At 43.7% G+C, this 5,961-nt stretch overlaps 1 pseudogene; it reads right to left on the bottom strand.

Moving 5' to 3' along the window:
• The window catches only part of LOC102255883, a 3,923-nt pseudogene extending 3,001 nt beyond the window's left edge, over positions 1 to 922 (bottom strand).
• Between the last annotated feature and the right edge of the window lie 5,039 nt (positions 923 to 5,961).

Here is a 5,961-nt window from a genome sequence, read left to right as displayed (position 1 = left end):
CCTAATATGCAAATAGACCAAATGGCAGAACAACCAAACAACTGAACAACTGGTCACTATGATGTGCACTGACCACCAGGGGGCGCACATGGAACATGGAGGGCATCGGCTGCAGGTGGCAGAGTGCGAAACATGGTGGGCATTGGCCACAGCAGGATGGTGGAGCAGGTGAGCGGGGGCGCCAGACCAAGGCTGGGTGCTGGTTGCTATCATTGAGGCGAGCCTCTGGTGGTTACTGAAAATTCTTTGCTCCCATATGCTGCAGTCCCACTGGGTGCTCACACCTGCTGCCAGTGCCCACACCTGCTGCCAGCACCCAGTGCTGGCCCCGATTGCTTGGCACTGTTAGTGGGTGTAAGCAGCGGCTGCCCGCCCCGATTGCCTCTCAGGGCTTCTCCACCTCACCCTGCTCCTGAGGGGTGATCAGGGCAGCAGCCGCCGCTCGCACCCACTAACGGCGCCTGCCCCAATTGCTCCGCACCATCAGCGGGTGCAAGCAGGGCCAGTGCCGCCAAAGTGTAGGAGTGGCAGCCGCAGGGGCTGCTGGCAGATAAGGGACCAGGGGCCACAGCGAGAGGGGCTGGGTGGGGGGCACAGAGGATGGGCCAAGACCTGACCCTGTGCCCACCTCAGCCTTGCGGCCCACAGTTCCTTTCAAGGTGCATGAATTTGTGCACTGGGCCCCTAGTATTCCAATAAGTATGTATTGAGTCAGATAGGTATGAGATTTATTGAAATTATCACTTAAGTTATATAATGTCTAATCACTGGAGTATATACTTGAAACTAATAAAATATTGGTTGTCAACTGTAATTAAAAAATTAAAAAATGACTTAAAAAATAAATAAATTCTGTTTCATTTTTGCAATTGAAGCCAGCAGGGTTGTGGTGGTCAAAGGCGATCAGGCTGCATCAGAACATGGTCCAGACTTCTCACTCTGGTCCTCTGGGCTTCAGCCCAGAGAGAAGAGGCAAGGAAGTGTGGAAAGGACAGTGAGATGGCCTGATCAGTGTTATTTGTGGTATTTTCAACTGAAATATCACTACTGGTCAGTGTTGTGGTCTTTTCAAAATAGTAAATCATTCTTGGTAAAATTTCAAACAAATCATAGCTCAATTTTCTTTCAATTTATGTGGTAGCTACATTTTTAGAAAATTCAATACATATTGAAACCTTTTTAAAGTTCCGTTGTATTTATACTTAACATAGAGTTGGGTTCTGGACTCAGATAATTATAATCAGGCTTTGCACCCACTGGACTATCCAGCAGAATACAGGGTGGGGTAAAATAGGTTTATAGTTGTGAGTTCACAAAACACAGAGTTTATTCGTGTATTATTTCTCATATGAACAACTATAAACCTACTCCTTAGGCCCCACTCCCATTAATAAGGTCTCTCAATCACTGTGACAACCAAAAATGCCCCTAGAGATTTCTCAATTGCTCCCTAGGAAGAACAGTATCACCAGAACCACTGCCCTAGTGGAAAAGGATGAGAGTGGAAAACCACTAGTTTTCCAGTGATTCGGGCTCTTATATGATTAAGCCAATAGGCCAGTGATGGAGAACCTTTTGAGCTCGGCATGTCAGCATTTTGAAAAACCCTAACTTAACTCTGGTGCCATGTCACATATAGAAATTTTTTTATATTTGCAACCATAGTAGAACAAAGACTTATATTTTTGATATTTATTTTATATATTTAAATGCCATTTAACAAAGAAAAATCAACCAAAAAAATGAGTTCGCGTGTCCTCTCTGACACGCGTGTCATAGGTTCGCCATCACTGCAATAGGCTCATCAGGAAAGCTTTCACACATAGCTACTGAGGATTGATGTGAAAGAGAAAGAGGGGTTGGGGTGGGGAAAATACTTTTGGTTTAGAAAGATAAAGTGGGCAGGGTCCAGAGGCAGAAGAAGTCAAGAAAGGAAGAGAAACCTCAATGCCAGGTCCCCAAATTGGGAAAGTTATTCAAGACAGTGTGCTGTGAATCTTTGAACTAACACTGTAAAACTCCTCCATGAGGGGTCTACTTACCAGAACCACTTTAAAACCCAAGGGGACCTTGGGACACCTAATTGCATGGAAGGGAGGAAACCGTACCTGTGCTTGAAGTGGGGTTGGGAGGACTGGATCCAAAATATGAGAATACTCTAATATGGGTCAGTGGAAAATGGACCTCACAGTTACACAGCTTTATTGAATGTGTGAGGATATTGTACCCTGAGCGAAAGGGACAATGAAGTCAACATGTGGTTTTTCTAGCAATGCCCACAAATGACATTAGAAAGGACTCTACCAGCTTTACTTCCCCTTTACTGATATTTGCACAGAAGTCCCAGCTGTTCACTGACCTCAGCTTCAGGGTACAGGGCAGGGTGAAGAAGGAAACAGGCTTAACAGATATGCAATTGAGCCAAAGGATAAGGCATCTCAGAATAACCTAGCAAGACAAATAAAACACTTGATACAACTGCGGTGCCAGGAGTCAAGGACCGGAGATTGGGTCCAGTTGCAGAACCTGGGCATCCTGAGTCTAAGATAGCCAAGCATTGGAAAGGCACACTGTATGTGGTAGGAAACAAGAATAACTGCCAGTATATAAAGTATAGCTTGGGGGCATCCAGGAATAGGGCTGTCAAGGTAATATATTGTAATGATCATCTGCCCATTAGGCAGCTAAAAGGGAGAGGTCCAGGTAAATACACTATGAGGTCACACTTATTGCCTCATTAGAAATAACTTATAAGTTATGTGAAAAGAAGAAATATGAATCTCTCTTGCAAATCAGGTTGGAGGATGTGTTGTCAAAAGGAAATCAATCCTTGTAGAATCCCCACACATCAGAGTTCATTCAACCCCACCACTCACAGGATCAAGAGATAATGAGTTTACATATTGTTTGGAGGGGCAAGTTGCAGAGTAATGCATAGGGTTTTATCGCAAATATTTTATCTACCATCGGAAAAACAAACACGCACACATACACACTTGTAAAGATGTAGAGAAAGGTATAAAAGGATATACAACAAACTGTTAACACTGGCTACTTTAGGAGCTTTTATTGGTGATAAAGTGATGTATATTTTTCTTCATATACCTCTGTATCACTTGTTAAGCTATCTTGTGAAAACAAATTTTATTAAATCTGATAGAAAGACTTGTGATAGCTCCTCCCCTCTGAAGATTCAGCAGAAATTGGACAGAGGAGGAAAGTCATTGACATTCAGCAACCACCGGAGGCAGAGAAGACATGGGACATGATCACTTCTGTAGGAGGGGTGGGACATGTCCCCGGAAAAGGGGAAGTAGGGACATGGGGGAAGAAAAGGGTAAAGGGAGAAGCCTTATAGAGGGAATAAAGAAAGGGGGCAAATCAGTGAAGAATGACCATCCACTGGAGTCCTGGAGAGCTTCTATATGTGATGCCCTCAAGAACCAAGGCAGTGAAGCCTTGTACCTTTCTAAGGGAATGAGGTAGCTAGGCTATGGGCACAATGCCTATCCTCACCTTCAACTTGGTGTGATTTTGGATCAACCACCTGAGCCTGAAACTACTTGAATCTTCTTCAGAGTCCAAGCAGGAGTCCTCAAACTACGGCCCGCGGGCCACATGCAAATACAAATATTGTATTTGTTCCCATTTTGTTTTTTTACTTCAAAATAAGATATGTGCAGTGTGCATAGGAATTTGTTCATAGTTTTTTTTTAAACTATAGTCCGGCCCTCCAACGGTCTGAGGGACAGTGAACTGGCCCCCTGTTTAAAAAGTTTGAGGACTCCTGGTCCAAGGTATATGGTATATCTTAGAGCAGTGGTTCTCAATCTTGGTTGCACATTAGAATCACCTGGGAATCTTTTCAAAATCCTGATTTCTGGGCCTCATCCTCCGGAAATTCTGTTTCTTTGTTACTAATGTTGTGGCCTCGCCCCATAACAAACAGAATTTCCGGAGGATGAGGCCCAGAAATCAGGATTTTAAAAAGATTCCCAGCTGATTCTAATGTGCAGCCAAGGTTGAGAACCACTGCCTTAGAGAAAGGCAAAACATGGCAGCAGAACAGGGTGCCAAAGAGAGAAATAACTGCCTTACTCCCTCCATGGATATCAACAACACTCTCATTGTGGACTATGAGGTAGCAAGGAGTACCTACCAGCAAACAACTGTGGGCAACAGGGTTTCAAGGATAATCCACCGTGGATGACGATCCAGCTGGAGAGACAGTAAGGTTCATTTCCCCTACTTTTCATACCAATAGTTGCTAGAGACTCCCCTTGAGGGTCAGAAAATAGAAGGGACCACCACCCACATGTGAGTGCATCCAAAGCAGACCAGATCCCTAAGTACCTCCTACATCATCAAAGAATGGTTTGTTTTGGCATGGTTCCAATGTGTTTTTAAATGTGGTTTTTAAAAGTTAATAATGTCATGTATCAGTTCAGTAATTTTCCCCAAGTAAAGGATGCTTAGAATTATCAGAGGGTGGTGGTGGGGAATGCTTTTTAAAACCAGACACCTGGTCCCCAGCCCTACATAAGAATCCCTGCCTTGAGAGAGAGATAGACACACCAATGATGAGAGAGAATCATTGATCGGCTGCCTCCTGCACACCCCACACTGGGGATTAAGCCCACAAAAAAAAAAAAAAAAAGAATCCCTGCCTTTGCAAACCATTGATATCAGTAGAAGTGTGTCATAGCACTCAGATGTCTAGGGACAGAAGTGAACAAATAAAAAGCTGAGAACCACCCTTCTAGTCCAGTATTTCTCAAAGTGTAGTTCCCAGATCAGGAGAATTACACTTGGTGGATTACATCAAGAATTAGCATCACTTGGGAGCTGAGTAGAAATGCAAATTATCAGGCCGCACTCCAGGCCTTACTGAATCAGAACCTCTGGGGATGGGACCCAGCAATTGGTTTTAACAAACCTTCCAGGGGATTCTGATGCACTTTCAAATTTGAGAATCACTGCTCTAGCCAAATCAAAGCCTTTAAAAATTATCACCCTCCTTGGCAGATCACCCACCTTTCCCACCTCCCTATAAATAATTGGACCACCTCCTCTTGTTTAACTATCTCATCCCTGGTTTCTCTAATTCCTTCTGTTTTTTATTTTCCCTTCAATGTTTCTTATCCTCTTCCCTTTTGCAAATGTGAATGTATGCCCAATGTCCAACCATCTGCCCCTACATCCTTCCTTCTCCATTCTTCTCTTTCCATTCCCTCATGATTTCAATGATCATTTCTAAGTTGATGCAGCTTGACATCTAAGCCCTTTATGGCTAAACACCTATAAGCTAATATCAAACAGTTTTCCACCAAGTGTATATCCAGTCACTGCTTCAGATTCAACATGCCCAACCTTCCCCAGTCTCCATGGGAAGACAGGTCATGTTTATTTTGATGGCTCCTTATCTCTTCTCACCTAATGCATCTATTTAGAGTTTCTTCACAATGTCTCCTATTTCTTTTCACTACTCAAGTCTAAATTTTCAACATCTCCTACTTGAACTTCCTAAATGATCTTCAAGATCTTTTTCAGTCTCTCCTCCTTCAATCCCTTCCAAACTGCCAAACAGCTGTTCATAATAACATTGTTTGCATCATATTACCTCTCTGCTCAAAAACCTTTCGATAGCTTCCTATTATTCACTGCTTCAAATCTAAATTGCTGGTTGTTAAGACCCAGCACAATCTAGCCTTTTTCTTTTCACCCATCCATCCTTCATTATGTGATCATGTTCATATTGTTAGTGACATATTGTAGGAGCCACCTAAATGTTAGCCATGACTTTAGTAAGCGCTCTCCCTAGACCAGTGGTCGGCAAACCGCGGCTCGCGAGCCACATGCGGCTCTTTGGCCCCTTGAGTGTGGCTCTTCCACAAAATACCACGTGCGGGCGCGCACGTACAGTGCGATTGAAACTTCGTGGCCCATGCGCAGAAGTCGGTT

Source organism: Myotis brandtii, unplaced genomic scaffold (assembly GCF_000412655.1).
Source record: "Myotis brandtii unplaced genomic scaffold, ASM41265v1 scaffold199, whole genome shotgun sequence".
Taxonomy (NCBI): Eukaryota; Metazoa; Chordata; class Mammalia; order Chiroptera; family Vespertilionidae; genus Myotis; species Myotis brandtii.
This window is presented reverse-complemented; position numbering and strand designations above follow the sequence as displayed.